General features: G+C 44.9%; 1 pseudogene; it reads left to right on the top strand.

The window, feature by feature from the left end:
- Positions 1-8,258: 8,258 nt before the first annotated feature.
- Positions 8,259-25,789, top strand: LOC123999308 (annotated as a pseudogene).
- Positions 25,790-26,358: the final 569 nt, after the last annotated feature.

Genomic DNA, 26,358 nt, shown 5'->3' with positions numbered 1-26,358 from the left:
CATCTCCCCAGTGTTCTACCACAGTCCACACATAAAAGAGAACGGCACGCTCCCTCGTTGTCTCTGGGGCAGCCATGTTTGTTTTATAGGATTCATTTTTTTGTCCTTGTCCAATATTTGACAAGGGGCTTTGCATCTGCTAAATCTCCAGCATAGAGCCCATGCTATAAACATGACTTGACATTGTCAGTGGCCGTCTTACTCTGGCTTTCATTAACCAGTTAATATGTACACTGTCTGGTAGGTCTTCTGTTTAGTTAATCAGTTATGCAAGGAATAGTTATGGAAGTATGACGCACAAAGAATAATTCGGCATCATTTAATCAGAGCAAAAGGAATGATTAACATTTCAATGAATGTATCCCTGGTATTTAATGTTTACTATGTACTATTTCTGCAAAGAACGATTTGTGCATTCACATTTTGCATACCATCATTTCTGTAGTTATGTCCAATGGGCTCATGGCTTTTTTCAATTCACCTATATTTCCCTGTCACACTCAACTACACACTCGACAACACAGTGAAGAGTTGCAGGTATCCTGCAGGCCAGAACGGTTACTCTAAATCATCACACTAACCTGCCCCTCCTTTCTCTGTTGGTGCTTGTTTCTGTTTCCCCCTGCAGGTGAAGCTGATGAAGTACATTTGTAAGCAGCTGCAGTGTAAGCAGAAAGTGCCGGAGACAGAGAGGCCTCAGGCCTTGGACAGCTACCCACGGCTGGGGGACTGGCTGCGCACCGTCAACCTGAGACCTGAGCTCATAGAGGTAGGTTCTAGAAGTGTGTGTGTATGTGCCACTGTCTGTCTGTCTGCATGTTGGTGCAAATGTAAGTATGTGTACAGGGCTTATTTTGTAATGACAGACTCTGATAAACCCATTCCTTTCTTTTCATAGAGCACTAATGTTTAGGTCTGATCAATTCTAGCAGTATTTTGCAATAAAATATGTTGGTTGAATGCTGTATGGGGAATTACAGTGGGGCAAAAAAGTATTTAGTCAGCCACCAATTGTGCAAGTTCTCCCACTTAAAAAGATGAGAGAGGCCTGTAATTTTCATCATAGGTACACTTCAACTATGACAGACAAAATGAGAAGACAAAAAATCCATAAAATCACATTGTAGGATTTTTAATGAATTTATTTGCAAATGATGGTGGAAAATAAGTATTTGGTCAATAACAAAAGTTTATCTCAATACTTTGTTATATACCCTTTGTTGGCAATGACAGAGGTCAAACGTTTTCTGTAAGTCTTCACAAGTTTTTCACACACTGTTGCTAGTATTTTGGCCCATTCCTCCATGCAGATCTCCTCTAGAGCAGTGATGTTTTTGGGGCTGTTGCTGGGGTTGAGATCTGGAGACTGGCTAGGCCACTCCAGGACCTTGATATGCTTCTTACGAAGCCACTCCTTCGTTGCCCGGGCGGTGTGTTTGTGACCATTGTCATGCTGAAAGACCCAGCCACGTTTCATCTTCAATGCCCTTGCTGATGGAAGGAGGTTTTCACTCAAAATCTCACGATACATGGCCACCTTCATTCTTTCCTTTACACGGATCAGTCGTCCTGGTCCCTTTGCAGAAAAACAGCCCCAAAGCATGATGTTTCCACCCCCATGCTTCACAGTAGGTATGGTGTTTTTTGGATGCAACTCAGCATTCTTTGTCCTCCAAACACGACGAGTTGAGTTTTTACCAAAAAGTTATATTTTGGTTTCATCTGACCAGATGACGTTCTCCCAATCTTCTTCTGGATCGTCCAAATGCTCTCTAGCAAACTTCAGACGGGCCTGGACATGTACTGGCTTCGGCAGGGGGACACGTCTGGCACTGCAGGATTTGAGTCCCTGGCGGCGTAGTGTGTTACTGATGGTAGGCTTTGTTACTTTGGTCCCAGCTCTCTGCAGGTCATTCACTAGGTCCCCCCGTGTGGTTCTGGGATTTTTGCTCACCATTCTTGTGATCATTTTGACCCCACGGTGTGAGATCTTTCGTGGAGCCCCAGCTCGAGGGAGATTATCAGTGGTCTTGTATGTCTTCCATTTCCTAATAATTGCTCTCACAGTTGATTTCTTCAAACCAAGCTGCTTGCGTATTGCAGATTCAGTCTTCCCAGCCTGGTGCAGGTCTTTTTTGTTTCTGGTGTCCTTTCTGGTGTCCTTTGACAGCTCTTTGGTCTTGGCCATAATGGAGTTTGGAGTGTGACTGTTTGAGGTTGTGGACAGGTGTCTTTTATACTGATAACAAGTTCAAACAGGTGCCATTAATACAGGTGTATTACGAGTGGAGGACGGAGGAGCCTCTTAAGGAAGAAGTTACAGGTCTGTGAGAGCCAGAAATCTTGCTTGTTTGTAGGTGACCAAATACTTATTTTCCACCATAATTTGCAAATAAATTCATTAAAAATCCTACAATGTGTTTTTCTGGATTTTATTCCTTCTCATTTTGTCTGTCATAGTTGAAGTGTACCTATGATGAAAATTACAGGCCTCTCTCATCTTTTTAAGTGGGAGAACTTGCACAATTGATGGCTGACTAAATACTTTTTTGCCCCACTGTACATGCCTAAATGTGACTCTTCATGTGAAAGGATTGTTTGTAAGGATAGCAAATGTAGAATATAGCCATCCAAGTCTCTTGGGTTTGCAGCCTCATGGATCTTAAATCATGCAATTTAGTGTCCTAAGAAATTATACTGTTGTAACCAAGAGCAATTTCAAATGGCAGATGATGCATTTTTTTGTCTCAGTTTTGAAGCCACAAACCAAGAATGTTTAACACATTTCAGAGAACAGGCTGCTACTGTGTGTGACCTAGACACACCATTTTACAGTCCAATACAACAGTCTGAAATCCACTGCAGGAGCCCATACAGAGAGGCTAGACCCCTGTTGGCTGCTGCTCTGTGTCTGCATGTCCTCAGCTCTCATTAGGTCCCTCAGGCATGTGCTGTCCCAGCCAGCCAGGCTGGATACGAGCTACTAGCTAGGCTAGGCTGTAGCCTAGCAATGGCCAGGACTGGAGGGGACAGGTCAGGGGAGAGTGGTGCTCTGTTGTCTACTTACCAGTGTTGTTTTGGCTGAGAGGTTCCCGTCACATTCCACACACTCTGGATGGACCCCAGATACGGCACCACCCCTAATCCATCGCACTCCCCCAGCTCTCATCATTGCTCTATTTTTACTCATTGGCCAGTGAGTGATCTGTCTGTGCCCTGTGAATGAATTTAGGAAATATAGACCTGTAAACACACAGCATATGAAGTTTGTATTCCAAACTTCACTTTTTGGAAGCTGTGCAATAAACAACTTTCCATGTCAAATTTGCTCTCATTCTGTGCTGTATGGTCCTGCCTGACAGAAATGCATACAGTAACATGTTTTTGATGTTGTAGCTATTGTAATCTGCTCGAAGGAAAACAATTTGGCTTAGACATCAACATTACTTTTTGGGGGGTCCAAGGTTCCTTAAAGGATTTTGTATCTTTAGCCGTTAGTTTTGCAATTAAGTCAAAGGGGCAATCACAGATTATCATGATATTTAGCCTCAAATCAAATATGGTGTCCAAAATCAAATATGGTGTCCAAAATCAAATATGGAGTCCAAAATCAAATTTGGCTGCCATAATAACATTTGATGGAGGTTAAATCACCTGTCAATAAGAATTTTTGCAACTGAGGCATTTTTTTCAGAATTGTGTACAACACTCATGCCTATAAAGACTGTTGGTGTGAATCAATTTTATTCTGAATCCAATAAGGCCAACATGATTACACTCTAACACATTCATCTGTATATACGTAGCCCTTGTTCATTTTGATTGTGTTATTCTGTCATTAAAATGGTTCATAAGGCTTTTGATATATCTAGGACTATGAGTGGCACTGCCATACCTCTGTTGTGTTTGAATAGCCGACGCCAACTCATTTTTCAATGTGTGTTTTCATGTTTTAATCTCAATCACACACTTACAGCATGTCAACAATGGGAAATTCCACAAAATATAATAACAAGCCTTTCACGACCCGTGGTGGAAGAAGTAGTCATATATTATACCTGAGTAAATATGCCTTGATAGAAAATGACTCAGGTAAAAGTGAAAGTCACCCAGTAAAATATTACTTCAAATCAAAGTTTATTTGTCATGTGCACCGAATACAACACCTTACAGTGAAATGCTTACTTACAGGCTCTAACCAATGGTGCGGAAAGAAGAAAAAAGGTGTGTGTGTGTGTGTGTGTGTGTGTGTGTGTGTGTGTGTGTGTGTGTGTGTGTGTGTGTGTGTGTGTGTGTGTGTGTGTGTGTGTGTGTGTGTGTGTGTGTGTGTGTGTGTGTGTGTGTGTGTGTGTGTGTGTTGTGTGTGTACATAAAGAAATAAAACAACAGTAAAAACACATTTGAAAATCTTTTTACTGTTTTATTTCTTTACTTAAATATTACTTGAGTAAAAGTATTTGGTTTTAAATTTACTTTAAAAAGTAAAAGCATAAATCATTGCAAATTCTTCATATTAAGCAAACCAGGCAGCACCATTTGTTGAGTTTTTTTATTTCTTTACGGGTAGCCAGGGGCACACTCCAACACTCCGACATTTACAGAGCATTTGTGTTTAGTGAGTCCGCCAGATCAGAGACAGTAGGGATGACCAGGGATGTTCTCTTGATAAGTGCATGAATTGGACCATTTTAACATCCTGCTAAGCATTCAAAATGTAACTAGTACTTTTGGGTGTCAGGGAAAATATATGAAGTAAAAAGTACATTATTTTCTTTAGGAATATAGTAAAGCAAAAGTTGTCAAATATATATCGTAAAGTAGATGTACTGAAAACAACTACTTAAGTAGTGCTTCAAAGTATTTTTACTGAAGTACTTTACACTACTGTTCACGACACAAGGACACAATAGCGTAACCAAGTTACAGGAAGGCAACCGTAATACATTTGGCCGTGGTTGGTTGGCATTGATTACGGACTGGGGCAGGCCCATCAGGAGATGTGGAGAGTGACAGAACCTGTGAGGGTGACCTTGGGTTATTGAGATGTTAGTTAGAATGTAGCTAGGTCATAGGCTATGACTAAGAAGTGTTGGCTGTGAGGGATGAAGCACAGCTCCACACATATACAGTTGAAGTCGGAGGTTTACATACACTTAGGTTGGTTTTAACCACTCCCCAAATGTCTTGTTAACAAACTATAGTTTTGGCAAGTCGGTTAGGACATCTACTTTGTGCAAGACACAAGTAATTTTTCCAACAATTGTTTACAGACATATTGTTTCACTTATAATTCACTGTATCACAATTCCAGTGAGTCAGAAGTTTACATACACTAAGTTGACTGTGCCTTTAAAAAGCTTGGAAAATTCCAGAAAATGATGTCATGGCTTTAGAAGCTTCTGATAGGCTAATTGACCAAATTTGAGTCAATTGGAGCTGTACCTGTGGATGTTTTTCAAGGCCTACCTTCAAACTCAGTGCCACTTTGCTTGACATCATGGGAAAATCAAAAGAAATCAGCCAAGACCTCAGAAAAATAATTGTAGACCACCACAAGTCTGGTTCATCCTTGGGAGCAATTTCCAAATGCCTGAATGTACCACGTTCATCTGTACAAACAATAGTACGCAAGTATAAACACCATGGGACCACACAGCCGTCATACTGCTCAGGAAGGAGATGTGTTCTGTCTCCTAGAGATGAATGTACCTTGGTGCAAAAAGTGCAAATCAATCCCAGAACACCTTGTGAAGATGCTGGAGGAAATAGGTACAAAAGTATTATTCCACAGTAAAATGAGTCCTATATCAACGTAACCTGAAAGGCCGCTCAGCAAGGATGAAGCCACTGCTCCAAAACCACCATAAAAAAGCCAGACTACGGTTTGCAACTGCACATGGAGACAAAGATCGTACTTTTTGGGGAAAAGATTGTAGTTTTTTAAGAAATATCCACTGGTCTGATGAAACAAAAATAGAACTGTTTGGCCATAATGACCATCGTTATGTTTGGAGGAAAAGGGGGTGTCTTGCAAGCCGAAGAACACGATCCCAACCGTGAAGCACGGGGTGGCAGCATCATGTTGTGGGGGTGATTTGATGCAGGAGGGACTGGTGCACTTCACAAAATAGATGGCATCATAAAAATAGATGGCATAATGAGGAGGAAAATGATGTGGATATATTGAAACAACATCTCAAGACATCAGTCAGGAAGTTAAATCTAGTTTGCAAATGGGTCTTCCAAATGGACAATGACCCCAAGCATACTTCCAAAGTTGTGGCAAAATGGCTTAAGAAGAACAAAGTCAAGTTATTGGAGTGGCCATCACAAAGCCCTGACCTCAATCCCATAGAAGATTTGTGGGGAGTACTGAAAAAGCATGTGCGAGCAAGGAGGCCTACAAACCTGACTCAGTTACACCAGCTCTGTCAGGAGGAATGGGCCAAAATTCATCAACTTATTGTGGGAAGCTTGTGGAATGCTACCCAAAATGTTTGACCCAAGTTAAACAATTTAAAGGCAATGCTACAAAATACTAGTTGATTGTATGTAAACTTCTGACCCACTGGGAATGTAATGAAAGAAATAAAAGCTGAAATAAATCATTCTCTCTACTATTATTCTGATATTTCACCTTCTTAAAATAAAGTGGTGATCCTAACTGATTTAAGACAGGGAATTTTTACTTGGATTAAATGTAAAAAATAGTGAAAAACTGAGTTTGAATGTATTTGGCTAAGGTGTATGTACATTTCCGACTTCAACTGTACATCTGAAGATGATCCCTGGGCTTTGATGGGCAGTTAAAGGGTTGCAGAGGAGGTGGAGCTGATCAAGCATGGTGCACGAAGACCACTACTGAATCTCACAGTCAATCCCCGGCCAGCATAAATGATCACATACAGCAAGTTTTACCATCCTAAGGTGTCTCTTGTTTGCCATAAATGTCCTTATAGGGATGTTGTGATTGCTGGAGTTTCCCAGCCAATGCATTAGTCACCTCAGCATGAGAGCTCATTCTTCACATAAGTCCAGTTCAGGTGTCACATGGGCTGGCCAGCCATGGTTGGTAGCCAAATGGGTACATATGAGGAAATACAGTTTTATATATTTATGTTTGAAGCCTGAAATGTGGCAAAAGGTCGCAAAGTTCAAGGGGGCTGAATACTTTCGCACAGCACTGTATCTGTGTGTTTACAGGTCTAAATGTCTAAAATGTAAGATATTCTAAAGCTGTTTGTTTGTGTAGGTAGTGCAGACAATTGACTTCTCTTATTCCAAATTATTGTGTGCCCCCTCCCAAATTGAACCACTTTTGCAGTAAAAAGTATTTGTATACGATCATTGATTTATTTGTGGAAGACCTTAGAGATCTGGAAAAGCATGGTTGCACTTGTTATACAACAGGTAGGAGTATCTCAAAAGCTAAAGCCCTTTTAGAAGATTGGCCACTAGCCGAACGAGCAAGGCTTTACATCATGTTACATAACCAGCCAATCGGTGGATATCAAGTTGGGAGCCTCTTGCAGGTCTGCGTGTATCTTATGGTCTTAATTGAAAGTAATGCCAAAAGCCTCATTGTGACAGTGCTCCTGGAAGCCATCCAACTGGGTGAGCCTGCTTCTGCACGTCAATGTAACCCAGACCCAACATATCCGAGAACTGCAAATGGTTTTTGTGACATGGAAAAGGAGTATTTTCTTGTCTTAGATACAGAATTTCCAGAAATATCTTCTCAGCTTGTTGAGGCTGGTGAGACAATGGTTTTAGCTCTGTAAGGTTACAGAGTTCATTCCCATCCACACAATGTGCTTCAGGCCAGCAGGGGCTCCTCCTGACTCTGTGATCACACCTATGTTGAACTTGAGGGTTAGACCTGGCCAGTGAGTCACAGACCCTGGAGTAGCCAGGCTGACATCAGCACTTTATGGGGAGAAGGCGGGCTGTAGCCTGCTGTAGTCACACCCACACACTTACCCCAACCCAGCCAGGTCCTCAGTATCACCTCTTCTCTCTGTGTCTCTGGCTACCTCACAGACTGACTGAGCTGTGTAGCTAGACCTGTACTGGAGGCAGGGAGAGGTGGAGGGAGAGGAGGAGGGGGAGGGAGAGGAGGAAGGGGAGGGGGGAGGAGGGGAGGAGGGAGGGAGAGGGGGAGGGAGAGGAGGAAGGGAGAGGGGGAGGGAGAGGAGGCAGGGAGAGGGGGAGGGAGAGGAGGAAGGGAGGGGCAGGGAAGGACGAGCCAATGGCTTGGCTAAGAGGGAGGGAGAGATGCCTGGATAGTGGGGTTATTCGTGGTGTGTGACTTGAGGGTTGTGGAAGTAGTGGACTCCTCTCGCTGGAATGAGTAGATCTCTTCATCTACAGTTTGTTAACTCTTCCACATGGTATGTAAACAAAGCCACAGCTCAATAATTCAGTAAGTATATTTAAAATCAAACGTGTTTTATCCGGTTGTAATTTTATTTCTTTTCTGGAGGCAGAATTTTAAAAAACTAAAATGGTACAGAAACAACATGGCTGTTCCTGCTGTTATGACCTTCATGCCATCTTAAAGCATCCCATTTTTAGCGGTGTGCCACTTTGTTTTGCTCATTGGACATTGTCATTTCACACAGCCGTTTTGGTTTTGACTGCGCATGTCCAATCCCAGGACTGTGTTGGGCAGCCTGCAGAGTGTTGGGTTTTGACTGCGCATGTCCAATCCCAGGACTGTGTTGGGCAGCCTGCAGAGTGTTGGGTTTTGACTGTGCATGTCCAATCCCAGGACTGTGTTGGGCAGCCTGCAGAGTGTTGGGTTTTGACTGCGCATGTCCAATCCCAGGACTGTGTTGGGCAGCCTGCAGAGTGTTGGGTTTTGACTGCGCATGTCCAATCCCAGGACTGTGTTGGGCAGCCTGCAGAGTGTTGGGTTTTGACTGTGCATGTCCAATCCCAGGACTGTGTTGGGCAGCCTGCAGAGTGTTGGGTTTTGACTGCGCATGTCCAATCCCAGGACTGTGTTGGGCAGCCTGCAGAGTGTTGGGTTTTGACTGCGCATGTCCAATCCCAGGACTGTGTTGGGCAGCCTGCAGAGTGTTGGGTTTGTTTGTTTAGATGAATGTTTCCTGATGGTTTGTGCCGGTGGTGATCCTGAAGCACGAGACCCGGCTGTTTTAGTGAATCTCTTCTCATTGTCATGTCTCCTGGTTGCACCTAACTGTGTTGGTTGTGTTTGTGCACATGCTCACGGCTTGTCCTGAGGACATTGTTATTGGTTACAGCTCACCTTTGAGACATAGGGTGGTTCGGGGAGTCGGAAGTGGCTGGTAAAATAGGCTGTAATATAGAGGGTAGTCAACCCATAGATGAAGGGACAAAGGTATGTCTGAAGTACGGGCATAACAACTCATGTTAGACAGCGTAATGTATATCCAGGTACACACTTTTAGAATGACACACTTCAAGAAGGTGACTGAAAGTCCTAAACCAATACAGGCTACTACTCACAGGCTTGTGAATCATTTCAATTCCGAAACTATTGCCACAATAGTTATGTTCTATTGACCATGGAATATATTTTCTCAACATTTTGCATTCTTTTCTCATTTGTGTGGTGGATTTGAGTGCGCACAAGTAGACTGTGAGTGATTTACAGAGGAACTACTGGGAAGGTATGGTGTGTACTGTTTGTGACACAAACACAGTCACTCTGCTGTGCCACCACCAACTAATGGAATCAAATCTCTCTGTCTATTTCTAGCCAGAAGTTGGAGCGTTTGTTCAAAGACCGAGTGGTCCTGTGTAGCTCAGTTGGTAGAGCATGGCGCTTGTAACGCCAGGGTAGTGGGTTTGATCCCCGGGACCACCCATACGTAGAATGTATGCACACATGACTGTAAGTCGCTTTGGATAAAAGCGTCTGCTAAATGGCATATATATTATTATTATATTCTTTACTCTCCTCTAGGTGGAAGGACCCAGGGGGCTTTGGCCAGTCAGTCAGTCAGTCAGTCAGTCAGTCAGTCAGTCTGTACATGCTGGTCTCTGCTCCTGGTCTGTCCTGTCCTGCTCTGTTGATATATCTGGAGATAGATGTCTGTCTGTGCTGGCTGGCTTTGGTTGATGAGAATGAACAACGATCACCTCTTGTGTCTAGCATAGGCGAGTTGGATACTAGCATACTAGTGTAAGATGGATACGTCTGCCTCCCGAGTGCAGTGGTCTAAGGCACTGCATCGTAGTGCTCGCTGTGCCACTAGAGATTCTGGGTTCTAGTCCAGGCTCTGTCGCAGCCGGCCGAGACCGGAAGATCCATGGGGCGGCACACAAATGGCCCAGCGGCAGGGATGTCCTTGTCCCATCGCGCACTAGTGACTCCTGTGGCGGGCCGGGTGCATTGCACACTGACACGGTCAACAGGTGTACGTTGTTTCCTCTGACACATTGGTGCGGCTGGCTTTTGGGTTAAATGGGCACTGTGTCAAGAAGCAGTTTGGCTTTGCCTCTCCTGATCTTGGCCTCTCCCGAGTCCGTACTGGACTTGCAGAGATTCTGGGTTGAGACAAGACTCTAACTACCAATTGGATACCACGAAATTGGGGAGAAAAAGGGGTATACATTATTTTTTTTTAATTGATCCGTGGTTATGTTGTATTTATCTGTGCTCTATCACGTTGTACTGTATGGAGAGGAGAGGTCCGACTGGATAGTGTGTGGTGGTACTGATCACTCATCTCCTCCTGACCTTGTCTCGCTCTGCTCCTCTCGCCAGGCGGTGCCGGTGAAGCTGTCCTTGGATGCCTTGCTGCAGATGCCAGGTTCTCACGTGCGGGAGACCATGAGGAGACTGGGCTCCAGTTTAGAGGAGTGTTCCAGGCTCAGCGCTGCCCTCTCCTGCCTGAAGAGTGCCACTGAATCAGGTGGGTGTCTGGCTGGCAGGCAGGCAGGCAGGCTGTCTCTGTCTGTCCGTCCCTTGGAGAATCTGCCTGATCTGACCTGTCTCTGTGGAGTTTTACTGACTATTAGTCTCAGCGCCAGGCTGGTTCTGCTCTATTAGCCCTGCCAGCAGCAGCAGGTTGCCACCCAGGGTAAGGTTAGGTTGTAGGACAAAATACACTAGGTTAAAGGGTTGTGGGGTGGAATGTGCTAGTATGACTGACAGGTCTGTAACCCTTTTCTGTGTCTCCCCTATAGATGGAGAGCTAAGAGAGGATGGGGGGGCCCTGGTTCTCTGAGCCCACCCGGCGAGAAAGTGGCTCTCTGCTGCTGCCTCCCGACCAGCTGTTGGGAGGGATGGGGGGTCCAATGCGCCCCCACAGCCCCTCTCCTCTAGCTCGCCCACCCCCCACCACCCCATCCACTCCCTCCACCCCCTGCACCTCCTGTGCCCATCCCCGGTCCTTCTCCGTGTCTACAATGCCTGGTCCCGAGGCCCACGGGGCATACGTTTACGCTGACACCCCCTTCACAGACCCCTTCCCCCTCTCTGCCGCCCGACAGGGGCGACTCCACGGGCACACCTCCACCCCGCCCCTCACCCCGCCCTCCAAGAGACGCCACAGGCTGAAGCCCCCCTGCACCCCGCCGCCCCCCCTCCCGCAAGGTGCTGCACCTTCTGCCCAACATCACCCTGACCCGCAGCAAGAGCCACGAGTCCCAGCTGGGGAACCGCATCGAGGAGCCGCCAACCAACAAGTAGGTCACTTCCTGTTCCCGTGCCCTAGGCTTTGTGTGTGACTTCCAGTCCTTTATGACCTAGCGTAATCATGGTCAGCCCCTTGACGAGACATTTCTAAAAAATTATTTTGCGTGCGTGTGTGAGGTCATCGTGACCAGTGTTTGGGCAGTTTTCCACACTGCTCAAAATCTTGGAACAGGGTTGAGTATAGGACACGCCTCCACCCTATTATGATGTTACAACTGGACGTTTAAGGGCAGGGCTTTTCACACACACTTGTACTCACACACACACGCACACACACCACATCCTGCCTGCTGCTGCCTTAATGTGTATACGGCCAGAGCTAATCCCCACAAATTCCCAGAGATAATGAGTAATGCCAAAACAGGAAGCTTTTTCTATGGCCTGATTCTCAAAGCAGGGCAAGACACACACATACAGTTTATTAAGTACACCATCCCCTTCACGGAAGCGTGGCCGTAGCTTGCTATATAAAGCAGGCAGACAGGCATCGAGACATTCAGTTAATGTTCAATTGAACTTTAGAATGGGCAAAACGAGTGACCGAAGCGACTTTGAGCGTGGTATGATCGTCAATACCAGGCACGCCGTATCCAGCATCTCAGAAACAGCCAACCTCCTGGGCTTTTCATGCACGACAGTGTCTAGTGTTCACCGAGAATGGGGGACAAACAAAAAACATCTAGTCAGCGGCAGTCCTGTGGACCAAAACAGCTTGTTGATGTGTGAGGCCGAAGGAGAATGGAAAGAATTGTGCTGTTCTGGGAGCAAGCTAATAGGTGGGCCACAAAAATACAAATAAGGGTGCAGTACAACAGTGGTGTACAGAACAGTGTCTCTCAACTCACAACTTGTCAATCCTTGTCACGGATGGGATATTGCAGTAGATGACCACACCGGGTTACACTCCTATCAGCTCAAAACAAGAAGTGGCTCCAGAGGGCATGCGATCACCAACACTGGACAATTGAGGAGTGTAAAAACATTGCCTGAAACATGACAGCAAGTTCAGTTTACTTGAGTAGCCTGTGCAGTCCCCAGCCTCTTTGGGATGAGATGGAACGGGCTGTTGGCAGATTGAATGTACCGCCGTCCAATCTGCAGTGACTGGAACATTCCCGACATTTCCGAATGGCCGAATGTCCCGAAGTAATTCAGGCTGTTCTGGAAGCAAAGGGGATACTAGATGAGTGTACCTATTAAACACACACAAACTCAGCTAAAAAAATAAAGTCCTCTCACTGTCAACTGCGTTTACGTTTATAGTCAGCAAACTTAACATGTGTAAATATTTGTATGAACATAAGATACAACAACTGGGACATAAACTGAACAAGACATGTGACTAACAGAAATGGAAAATATGTCCCTGAAAAAAGGGGGGGTCAAAATGAAAAGTAACAGTCAGTATCTGGTGTGGCCACCAGCTGCATTAATTACTGTAGTGCATCTCCTCCTCATGGACTGCACCAGATTTGCCTGTTTTTGCTGTGAGATGTTACATCACTCTTCCACCAAGGCACCTGCAAGTTCCCGGACATTTCTGGGGGGAATGGCCCTAGCCCTCACCCTCCGATCCAACAGGTCCCAGACATGCTCGATGGGATTGAGATCACTGAACACTGACATTACTGTCTTGAAGGAAATCACGCACAGAACGAGCAGTATGGCTGGTGGCATTGTCATGTCAGGATGAGCCTGCAGGAAGGGTACCACATGAGGGAGTAGGACGTGTTCCCTGTAACGCACAGCGTTGAGATTGCCTGCAATGACAACAAACTCAGTCCGATGATGTGACACACCGCCCCAGATCATGACGGACCGTCCACCTCCAAATTGATCCCGCTCCAGAGTACAGGCCTCGGTGTATCCCCCATTCCTTCGACAACAAACGCAAATCAGACGATCACCCCTGGTGAGACAAAACTGCGACTCGTCAGTGAAGTCCTGTCTGGTCCAGCGACGGTGGGTTTGTGCCCATAGGCGACGTTGTGCCGGTGATGACTGGTGAGGACCTGCCTACAAGCCCTCAGTCCAGCCTCTCTCAGCCTATTGCGGACAGTCTGAGCACTGATGGAGGGATTGTGCCTTCGTGTTGTAACTCGGGCAGTTGTTGTTGCCATCCTGTACCGCAGGTGTGACGTTTGGATGTACCAATCTTGTGCAGGTGTTGTTACATGTGGGCTGCCACTGTGAGGACGATCAGCTGTCCATTCTGTCTCCCTGTAGGGCTGTCTTAGGCGTCTCACAGTACAGTCATTGCAATTTATTGCCCTGGCCATATCTGCAGTCGTCATGCCTCCTTGCAGCATGCCTTAGGCACATTCACGCAGATGAGCAGGGACCCTGGGCATCTTTCTTTTTGTGTTTTTCAGAGTCAGTAGAAAGGCCTCTTTAGTGTCCTAAGTTTTCATAACTGTGACCTTAATTGCCTACCGTCTGTAAGCTGTTAGTGTCTTAACGACCGTTCCAGAGGTGCATGTTCATTAATTGTTTATGGTTCATTGAACAAGCATGGGAAACAGTGTTTAAACCCTTTACAATGAAGATCTGTGAAGTTATTTGGATTTTTACAAATTATCTTTGAAAGACAGGGTCCTGAAAAAGGTCTGTTTCTTTTTTTTCTGAGTTTACTGACGCATATCAGTAATAATCCTGTTTGTAATGATGTTGCATTAGTGATGGAAAGCTCAGTCATAATGAAACCTGACTAGACATAAGTATTTTAACAGGACTGATACCACAGCTTAACGATACATACATTATGTACATGTATATAGAAGTATACCCTATGACCCCAGACCTAGCCTGTGAGGACACTGATGAGTTTGAGCTGAGGCATAGGGAGTTACAGACAGACGTGGCCTTCTCCACTGTGTGGAGCCCAGAGAAAGCAGGCGGGCAGGCAGTGGGGCTGTGTGCTTCTGGATCAGCCCTCTTTATTCCTGACCAGGAAGAGGACGCTAAGCCCTTTGGCCTGTGCTCTGCTAAGCTCTACTCCCCTGTGGTGGAGGATGTGGCTCAGTCTTCCCTGTGTGCCTATTTTATTTAATTGTATTGTCCTCCAAATGGCAGCAGGTAGCCTAGTGGTTAGAGCATTGGGCCAGTAACTGAAAGGTTGCTGGTTCAAATCCTGAGTCAACAAGGTGAAAAAATGTCTGTGTCCTTGAGCAAGGCACTTAACTCTAGAATTTACTCTGGATAAGAACGTCTGCTAAATTACTCAAATGTTCAATATATGTGTTGCTGAATCTCCTCTCTGCCAAGGCATGCTGCTACTGCCTCCCTTCCCACCCTGCCTGCCTGCCTCTCTGACACTTACATAACATTGTTCATACAGTATGGCCATTAAATAATTATCTCTGGTGAAAGATGATCTGTGTGGAGGCCCATTTTGGATTGTCATTGAGTAATCCAGTGTTGACTGTGTGTTGAGATGAGGGTGTGAGGGCAGCAGTGGGCCACTGTACTGATGTCCCAGCGTTCTTTGTTCCCCTCAGGTGTGCAAAGAAGAATAAGTTGTTCCTCAACGTTCAGATCAATGGGAATGGCTGTGAGGACTCACCCTCCCGTTCCCCCCACCGGTCTGCCCGCACCCCTGGGGTTTCCATCCCCGCCCCTGCCCCCGCCCCCTACACCCTACCTGGTACCCCTACCCTGATGGAGGAGCATTCATCCCACCTCAAGAGTGAGTACAAATACATTTTGACTTACCCCATTTAGGCTATATGTAAGGAATATTCACTGAAATAGATTGGTAAATGCATGGTGAATTACTCAGATGAAATAGGCCGTTTGTATGTGTGCTCTTTGTAAAGAGCCGAATGTATTTCCCAGTAGCTAGCTGTAGGGTCACAGTAGCCGTCCCAGTCTGGCTCAAGAGTGTTTCTGTCAGTAGATTGCTGGGATTGTTCCATCTGAGTGCTGTAATGTGGGGGAGGGAGCGTTTTCTGTTCCATCGCTTCTAGAGAAATTACATTACTCTTCCAATTCATTCGACAGCTTAGAGAGAAATCTAACACTCCCACAAAGTCGTGTGCGTGCAGTTGCATGCGTGCCGTTTCGTGTCTGTAATGATTCATGTGTAGGAGCGTCACCTACCAAACCAACGTCATTAGGTCTCACTCAAATTCGTTTTCACTTGTAAAATGAACCGTAAATGTTTTTCATTGGTTTGGCACATAGTGTATTCGTCCATAATGATTCATGTGTAGGAGATTTACCTACCAAACCAACGTCATTAGGTCTCACACAAATTTGCTTTAACTTGTAAAATGAACAGTAAATGTTTTTCATTGGATTGGCACATAGTGGGGCAAGTTGTGAGCAACATCAACACCTGGGTTTCAAAGTTCTGGGAATTTCCAGGAGTCTTCCAGCGGGTTATTTCTGGAAATCCTGGGAATTTTAGGAAAGGTAAAAACAGTTTGCAATTCCCTAAGCACCAGTGATTTCATTTTGAAAGTAGCCACAAAACTTCATAAATAAATTGCCCTATTTGTGCTAATACTTAATTTTTAGGCAAATCCTCCTCTGTCTAGGTTCATTTGACATCTCTCTCTCTCTCCAGATAACATGGGGTTGCACCGTGGCTCCCCACAGGCAGTGAGGAGAGACATAGGCCTGGCCGTCACTCACAGGTTGGCAACTACCTCATGTCATACACCTTTAGGCCAGAGACTACCGTGATACGAATGTAAAATATACTTTAAATCCACAGTATATAGAGCAAAAAAGGATTGACGGTTTAAGTAATTGAGGATTCTGTGTGAAGATTTTCCACCAAGTCGTGGCTGTCCCAGACATGTCAGGTCTGTCAGAAGAACATGATGTTTGGTGTGAAGTGTAAACACTGCAGGTGAGTGGAGTAAGGAGAGGGAGGAGTCTCTGAGATGTTCTGGTGTTGGATTGTTCTGGTGTCTCTACGATGCAAAAAAACAGACAACTTCATCTTCTTTTGGTGATCAGTTGTTCTCTACTGTTCTCTGATTGGTGGTTTCCTTTCTGTAGGTTAAAGTGCCATAACAAGTGTACTAAAGAAGCTCCTTCCTGCAGAATCTCTTTCCTGCCAAGTAAGCCCTTTCTTGCTTCTCATGTTCATCCATGGATTCATGGTTTACTCAATTTGATTCAACAAGCATTAGTGTAATGGTCCCAATCTCTTCTTTCCAGTCACCAAAATACGGAGGACTGAGTCTGTGCCGTCTGACATCAACAACCCTGTGGACCGGCCATTAGAGACACCACAGTTTGGCACACTGCCAAAGGCCATCACCAAAAAGGTAGATATTGGATATTACATCACACCTTTGATGATAATGATATGCATGGTGCTGTTAGGACAGACAAGTGTGTTATTGACTCTGATCAGTGTGTATTTCTTCTTCTCCTTCGGTCAGGATCACCCCCCTGCGCTGAACCAGTTGGACTCCAGTAGTAACCCATCCTCCACCACCTCCTCCACACCCTCCTCCCCTGCCCCTTTCCAGAACCCTCCCAGTGCCACCCCGCCCCCCAACTCCTCGCCCAAGGTCCACCGGGACAACCGCTTCCACTTCCCAGGTAGGTCCCTGACCGTCACTCACACGCCTATGCAAATACAGAAACACACACAATCACCTCAACATATACACACAATCACCTCAACAAATACACACAATCACCTGGAGTGTCTCACTTTCTCTCTCTCACACTCTCTCACATGCAAACACACAAATGAATATACACACGTGCAAACACACAAATTGATATACACTTAACCACACAAGCATGTCCACTGCACAAAAATAAGCCAGCATACTCCCACTATCAAAGCGCATGCTTGCATTGTGTTCTTGATTACACAGAAGGTCTCCCTGAGTCACATTTCCTGTTTAGCGAATGTTGAACGTTAAACTTGGAATGGAATGGCCGGGCAGGAGTGGTCGTCCTCCCCCTCTCTCCCTCTCTGCATTAATACCACTCCTCAGGGGGGCAGGAGTGGTCGTCCTCCCCCTCTCTCCCTCTCTGCATTAATACCACTCCTCAGGGGGGTGGGAGTGACTGGGGTTATTTTAACGGCTACTCTAACCCAGAGTCTCTCTCTCCACTCCATGCTTGTTGGTTCTTCCCTGTCTTTTCCCTAAGCTGCCTGCTACTTTCAGCATAGACAGCAGTTTATCTTCCCTGGTGAGTTAACAGTACGGTCCCAGACAGACTGTTGTGCTGTGCTCACACCTGCCCACGTCCCCAGCCCAAGCCTTGTCAATTCTCTCTATCTCCTGCATGTACTCACAGGCTTAGTGTATTACATGACAAAGTTGTGCATTTGTGAATGTTTTAGAGTAATGTGTTGTGTGATATTTAGACTGCGTTGTCTCATGTGGAGATGGGTCTCTCTGCCACCTGCTGGGGAGTTTGGGAATTGCATGTCTCGTTATGGTGGATGTTGTCAACACATTGCTATGGCAAAGTGACAATATAAGTGGGCAAAGAAACTACATGAGGGACGCAATTCTGTCTTTACAAGCAAAAAGCCACATTATTTTTATTACATTACATTACATTATTATTATTATTACTGAACATTTGTATTTTTTCTCCCAGATGTGTCCAGTTCTTCTACGTTGCACTCTGAAGCCCTCCATGACACAGTGTAAGGCTTTCCTGTCTATTTCATTTATCAATAGTGTTTTAATGGTACAATACTCGGCATACTCTGACTTTGTGAGTGTGGTTTACCCTGTCCCAACAGTGAGACTGAACCAGCAGATGACATACACTTTGAACTGGCCGAGGATGAGGACGGAGAGGTAAAAACTGAGTATGTGCGTGCGAAGTAACTGAGACACATGCCCAAAACCCAACATGCATGAATGTCCTACAGGAGGAAGAGGAGGAGGTGGTTGAACCTGAGATCGACCCAGACCCAGTAGTGGAGGAGGAAGATGAAGATGACGATGAGGAAGATGAAGATGGGGGTGGGAGTGAGATGAATGGGGGTTCGGATGGTGAGTGTGATGGTGATGAGTTGGATGACCTGCCCAACTCAAGGGGAGGTCGCTGGAAAGGCCCCATCTCCCGTAAGGCCAGCCAGACCAGTGTCTACTTGCAGGAGTGGGACATCCCCTTCGAACAGCTGGACCTGGGAGAGCTCATTGGGAAGGTGATCTAAAATATAGAATGAGCTATATTTGCACCAAACTATCAGTGTTTTCACATTTAAACCCATTTAAAGTGTGTTTCTCAAACTGTCATTAAATCACTCACTCCAGGGCCGTTGGGGCAAGGTGCATAAGGGCCGTTGGCATGGAGAGGTGGCCATCAGGCTGCTGGAGATAGATGGGAACAACCAGGACCACCTGAAGCTGTTTAAGAAGGAGGTGATGAACTACAGACAGACCCGTCATGAGAACGTGGTCCTCTTCATGGGGGCCTGCATGGCACCGCCCCACCTCGCCATCATCACCAGGTAGCAGGGGCTAAATCGCATCTAGAATAATAACTTATCCCTTTGTTATATTCAGTCAACCATAGCTGTTGTTTACTTGTTTAGTTCCATTTGTTAATTCAAGTGTTTCTCTAGTTTCTGTAAAGGGAGGACATTATACTCTGTCGTTCGAGACACCAAAAACACACTGGATATAAACAAGACGAGGCAAATTGCTCAAGAAATTGTAAAGGTAACTTATTTCCCTGTTCAATACTTTCACGTGTGTGTGTGTGTGTGTGTGTGTGTGTGTGTGTGTGTGTGTGTGTGTGTGTGTGTGTGTGTGTGTGTGTGTGTGTGTGTGTGTGTGTGTGTGTGTGTGTGTGTGTGTGTGTGTGTGTGTGTGTGTGTGTGTGTGTTATTTATATATACACACTAACCAACAAAAGAAATGCAACATGCAACAATTTCAATGAGTTACAGTTCATTTAAGGAAATCAGTCTATTGAAATAGATGAATTAGGCCCTAATCTATGGATTTCACATGACTGATAATACAGATATGCATCTGTTGGTCACAGATATCTTTTTTTTAAAGTAGGGGCGTGGATCAGAACCTGTCAGTATCTGGTGTGACCACCATTTGCTTCATGCAACGCGACATGTCCTTCGCATAGAGTTGATCAGGCTGTTGATTGTGGCCTGTGGAATGTTGTCCACTCCTCTTCAATGGCTGTGCGAGATTGCTGGATATTTGCGGGAACTGGAACACGCTGTCGTAAAGTCGATCCAGAGCATCCCACACATGCTCAATGGGTGACATGTCTGGTGAGTATGCAGGCCATGGAAGAACTGGGACATTTTCAGCTTCCAGGAATTGTGTACAGATCCTTGTGACATGGGGCCGTGCATTATCATGCTGAAACATGAGGTGATGGCGGTGGATGAATGGCACGACAATGTGCCTCAGGATCTCGTCACGGTATCTCTGTGCATTCAAATTGCCATCGATAAAATGCAATTGTGTTTGTTGTCCATAGCTTATGCCTGCCCACCATGGGGCACTCTGTTTACAACATTGACATAAGAAAACCAACACTACGCCATACACGCTGTCTGCCATCTGCCGGTACAGTTTGTTAGGTTCTTATTTTTCAGAGTAAATAACTCAGACACTAGAGAAGCTTTAACCAAGTTGAATCGTCCCCAAAGGTTCTGTACAGCTGAAATCAGACAGCAAAAGATTTCAGACTTCACAGTTTATATGCATCCTACTTACGACTACCAATCCTACCAATCCTTACATTTTATGGCTCTACAGGAAGCTAATAAAGAGTGTAACAGGATTCCAAACATGTATTACTCTCTTAAGAGAATCTGTCCTCACCTCCTCACCTCAGACCCTCTTTCATCTAATACACCGATGTCCATCTGTCTCCCCTGTATCAACACATCGCTCTCCTCTCCTCCTGACCTCTGACCTCAACCCCTCTTTCATCTAATACCCAGATGTCCATCTGTCTCCCCTGTATCAACACATCGCTCTCCTCCTGACCTCTGACCTCAACCCCTCTTTCATCTAATACCCAGATGTCCGTCTGTCTCCCCTGTATCAACACATCGCTCTCCTCTCCTCCTGACCTCTGACCTCAACCCCTCCTTCACCTAATACCCAGATGTCCATCTGTCTCCCCTGTATCAACACATCGCTCTCCTCTCCTCCTTACTTCTGACCTCAACCCCTCCTTCACCTAATACCCAGATGTCCATCTGTCTCCCCTGTATCAACACATCGCTCTCCTCTCCTCCATCAAACACATTCCAAAGACTTCTTCTTTTTTATGGGAACCATTAACTTCTAACATAACCCAGTCTCTTTCATTTCCAATCATTCGTTTAATATCTCAATGTTCAAAGTTTAGCCGATTCCAACAAGTTGAAACAGGGATTCATCTGTGAAGAGTACACTTTTCCAGCATGCCAGTGGCCATCAAAGGTGAGCATTTTCCCACTGAAGTTGTTTACGATGGCGAACTGAGGACGACGAGCACGCAGTGGAGCTTCCCTGAGACGATTTCTGACAGTTTGTGCCGAAATTTGTTGGTTGTACAAACCCACAGTTTCATCAGCTGTCCAGGTGGCTAGTCTCAGACGATCCAGCAGGTGAAGAAGCCGAATGTGGAGGTCCTGGGCTGGCATGGTTACACATGGTTTGTTGTTGTGAGGCCGGTTGGACCTACTGCCAAATTCTCTAAAACGACGTTGGAGGCGGCTTATGGTAGAGAAATGAACATTCAAGTCTCTGGCAACATTTCTGGTGGACATTCCTGCAATCAGTATGCCAATTGCATGCTCCCTCAACTTGAGACATCTGTGGCATTTTGTAATGACAAAACTGCACATTTTAGTGGCCTTTTGTTCTCCCCAGCACCTGTGTAATGATCATGCTGTTTAATCATCTTCTTGATATGCCACAACAGTCAGGTGGATGGATTATCTTGGCATGGGAGAAATGCTCACTAACAGGGATGTAAACTCATTTGTGCACAACATTTGAGAGAACTAATATTTTTTGTGTGTATGGAACATTCCTGGGATCTTTTATTTCAGCTCATGAAACATTTAACCAACACTTTACATGTTGCGTTTATATTTTTGTTCAGTATAAATGTGTAATGTATATTTACTCTGTGTCCTTATTTACATCCTTCAATCTACACAGGGAATGGGCTATCTGCATGCCAAAGGCATTGTCCACAAGGACTTGAAGTCGAAGAACGTCTTTCATGACACCAATAAAGTGATTATTACAGACTTTGGTCTGTTTGGAATCTCTGGAGTGGTTCAGGAGGGGAGGTAAGGACTCTGCATATTGGTTCCTACAGCTATCGTCTCAGCTGGTAGATGCTCAGTGGGGGACTGTGTGTGTGTGTGTCTTGCTTCACAGACGAGACAATGAGCTGAAGCTTCCACATGGCTGGATCTGTTACCTGGCGCCAGAGATCGTACGCAGGATGAGCCCTGGAAACAATGAGGACCGCCTGCCCTTCTCCAACGCTGCAGACGTCTACGCCTTTGGGTACGATCTTAGCACATTCGGAAGTACCTTTTCTTTATCATTGGTAGCACAATGTTTTTTTCTCTCTGAGACTGCATGAGTTTACAGTTAACTGGCTCTGGGGAATGACCATATTGCTGGTTGCCCCCTTTTAGCACCATTTGGTACGAGCTCCAAGCCAGGGACTGGCCTATCACCAACCAGCCTGTGGAGGCTACCATCTGGCAGGTGGGGAGTGGTGAGGGCATCAAGAAGGTCCTGGCAGAGATCAGCCTGGGAAAGGAGGTCACGGTGAGTGGAGGGGTGAAGCACCTCTGTGTGCCAGATCACATTGTGGTGGAATCCTGCAGAGATCTATGCACATTTTAAAAAATGTATCCTCGTTTTGCAGGTGAAGATATTTTCTAGGCGAATGCTATGTTTTTACGGGATGACCTTAATAGAATAGAGGAGACATTAAAGCTGAGTACAGGATAAATCTCTGCATTGTGTTGGCACAAACTAAAGACATGAATAGCTCCTGTCTATGTGTGTGCAGGAGATCCTGTCTGCCTGCTGGGCCTATGACCTGAGGGAGCGGCCCACCTTCACCCAGCTGGCTGACATGCTGGAGAAGCTGCCCAAACTCAACCGGAGACTGTCCCACCCTGGACACTTCTGGAAGTCTGCAGAGTACGTATCCTAGAGGTGGAGGTAGAGGTAGAAGCATGGGAGGAGTATATGTCCTGCCTGCCCTGAGATGCACTCTGACCCCTGACTGGGCTCTGACTCGTCTGGAATGGACTTATGTATGAAACAAATGGGTTCAACTGAAGGCTTGTAAAGGATGACCCCCAGATTGCTGTGAGGTATCAGGCCCACTGATGTACAACTAATGGGGACCAGGCAGGGTATGCCTGAGTAGACTCTTGGTAGTAGTTTATGTTCATAATATTCATGAGCCACATTAGCATCTGATGGTCCACTGCAAATACATTGACCCCTGTAATATGAGGGACGCTAATGGTGAATCGTTTATCATTTAGAAATGAACCATATGTGATGCTAAGGGAATGTTCTTTGTTTTATCTTCTGCTTTCCAAACTCTTATCTCCCCCAGGATGTGACTGTGAGTTGAATGCACTTTTGTGTTTAAAGCATTGTTTTGTCCCACCCTTTTCTGGACTATTGCCTGACCTGCTCTGTACCCCTACATCTCCACACCCCTCTCCTCTTCTCATATGTTTGATATACAGTACCTGGTCCAGATTTCTCTCCACCTCTCCTACCATCTCTCTCCTGCTCGTTCTCTGCAACTTCCTCAATCACTACATACTGCATGTCTGTCACTCAAAGGCCATTGGGTGGATTCTTCTCTCACATGAACCTGTTGTCCAGTAACAGCCACCATCAGTTCAACAACTCTCTGCTAGTGGAACTGGTTTGGCTACTGGTCTTCTGTTTGTATTCAAACACACGCTGGCCTCTTCTAACACTATCAGGAATGATACCACAGATGCCCCAACAAAGTCTGCCTGCATAGCATGCCAGAGCTTGAATGGGAAGAGAAGCACTTACCAGCTTGCATGGTGTTTGCCATGGTCTGTTGGGACACTTTGCATGGGCTTGTGAATCCTGAAAAAGCTTTCTGTGAGAAAGCTCATCTGAGTTTTCTGCGATACAGAAATCTGGACCCTTGTTTCATGTTGAAGTATTTACCCGTCTACTCTACTGCACCGGTCTTATTCTCTCTTAATGTTACACCTGTTAGCATAGTTTCACCAACAGTCTCTAACCTCCAATGTTTTCCTTTGTTCTCTCTCTCTCTTTGTGTTTTCTGTCTTCCTGATATAGGTTGTAGCCGTCACTATGAAATATAAGCAATGCTAAAGAAACAAAGCCTGGGTCTGCCTTGCATGTTCCTGAAATCCTTCACTCTTAGGATTGATCAAAGCATTGACTTTGCCTGATAGAGACACTGCTTCCACTAACCCACAGCCTGATCTTCCATCTATTTTAAACTGTAGTGTTTGGTTGTATGGGAGTGAAGGGTGCTAGACTGAGGAGGCTAAGGGTAGTGCTTCGCTACCTCCCCTCAACTTTCCTTCCTTCATCTCAAAACTTCTTGCCTTCATTTTTATTTTATTTATTTTTTGCTTTTTGGACTATCTGAGACTTGTGACTAACTGGTTTGTGGTGTCTGTGATAAGACTGACTGGTGTGCTGTGGCCTGTGCCTGGTGGCTGACGGCTGCTCTGCTGTGTTCTGCTCCGTCTGCAGCCTGCCCTGCTCTCTCTCCTCTCTGTGCTGCTGTGATGTGGTTCTTCCTGCTGGGGGCTCCCAGACGACGCGGCCCAGAAACACTCCGTGGGCAAAAACAATGGTTTTAACTCCTATCACAAATATACCTCCGCATTCACTCCCTCCTCTTTTCTCATTGTGGTCTTGATGCTTCAGGCTGCTTGAGTGATGTAATCCAACTGCCTCTTGATTCTTACCCCTCAGCTCTCTGCAGTTGTTTGATGGCATGCGCTGTGACAGTGTCATCGTGCTGGCCCAGGTCTGCCTCCTGGTCACTCGCTACCTGTACACATTATTTCAACAGGAGAAAAAACTACAAGAAACAAACTATCACCTTTGGTTGTTGGTTCCTATTTAAAGTAATCATTTTTGTAGTGTTTCTTATTTTGTTCCATGAAATTTGAAAGCACAAAGGTCTCAGGAGTTGGGAGAGCATGATTTAATTGACTCTTGTCTCCGTGTTGCTTGTTTGAGTAGAATCTGATGAAACCATACATTTGAAAAGGGCTCGGTGCATGAATGACGAATGCATATGTTGACAGTTCACAGGTGTCAGCATGCAATGGGACCTTCCTCTCATCATCTCACTACCCACTGGAAATGGAATTATGTTGCTTATTTATGACTGAAGGTATGTGATGATGAAGTGAGTGCCCTGATTATTAAAAGGCATAAGAGGGCGCCACAGAGAAGCAGGAGATGCCTTCTATCAGCCTGGGAGTGGTGTAGAGGTAGACCATTCAAGTAGTTTAGTCGAGTAATTTACAGTGCAAAAATAATAGAACAAGAGCCTGGCGCAAAAGTATCCGATAATTTACTCCTTAAACATGACCTTTTGTGTGTGCTTGTGTGTATTATGTTTGTGATTGCTTGCCTCAGTTGGTGTGCCTGTATTTGTGTTTGTTTGTGAGTGTGCGAGTGAGTGTATTGTATTGGAACATGCAGGGTTGATTTAGTGAAAGACTGCAGTAAATGTTATATTGACGATATCAGTGCTATCTAAGATAGACATGTATATACATTATTTAATGTACAGCTAATTAACACAATTATTGTAATATTTGTACAAACATTTTATATGTACTATACATCATTGCATTTTTAAATAGGTACTGCCCCCCTATTACAGATGTATATATCTTTATATTTTTTCATCTACAAAATACTGTAAAAATACTGTAGATTTTTTTTGAATGTTTTTTATGTCATGTAAAAATTCATATTTTTGTATTGCATGTGGCTACCATTCTGTAAACACAGTTCCTGTTTTCATCCTTGAAAGAAAAGAAAATGAAGCTTGTCATGTGAAAATGTATGTTTGAGCTTGAATTTAATAAAGTATTTTAGTTATGCTATGGACAGTTGTATTTACGGTTAGTTTTCACCAAATATATTTAGAACTATCTTTCCCTTTCTCTGTGGTATCACTGGTAACTTGATCTGTGCTCTTGGTGTGATTTGGTAATCATTAACACAAGATATGATTGAATAAGGACATTAGGCCATAAAAACTCATATCTACTGATTCACTTATCTGCACACTAGTGTAGTATGTTTCATTCAAATGACTTTTTATTTGGTGTGTATTTGTGGTTTAGTTCATGTAGCCACTTCCCAATTCATCAAGGCTCTCATTGTTTATGTTTAAATAGTATAGAGAATACATTATTATAATAAATAACAGACACCATAGATATACTGTATGTTTGAGGGCACATGCAAAATCAGATATAAATGTAATTGGTATGATGAGGTAACACCCAGTTAGAGGCACTTGGATAGCCATGTATGCTGTTTAATTTCCTTTACTATTCACTACAAAATACCGCTGATGCTAGTGACTTAGTGAAAGTAATACATTAATGGACACAAGAAAACTAAACAATTTAAAAATGGTAGGTTAATGGTGATAAGTCAGCAAAGTCA

The sequence above is a fragment of the Oncorhynchus gorbuscha genome, linkage group LG16, assembly GCF_021184085.1.
Source record: "Oncorhynchus gorbuscha isolate QuinsamMale2020 ecotype Even-year linkage group LG16, OgorEven_v1.0, whole genome shotgun sequence".
NCBI lineage: Eukaryota > Metazoa > Chordata > Actinopteri > Salmoniformes > Salmonidae > Oncorhynchus > Oncorhynchus gorbuscha.
The sequence above is the reverse complement of the archived record's forward strand: the minus strand, read 5'-3'. Positions and strand labels throughout refer to the sequence as shown.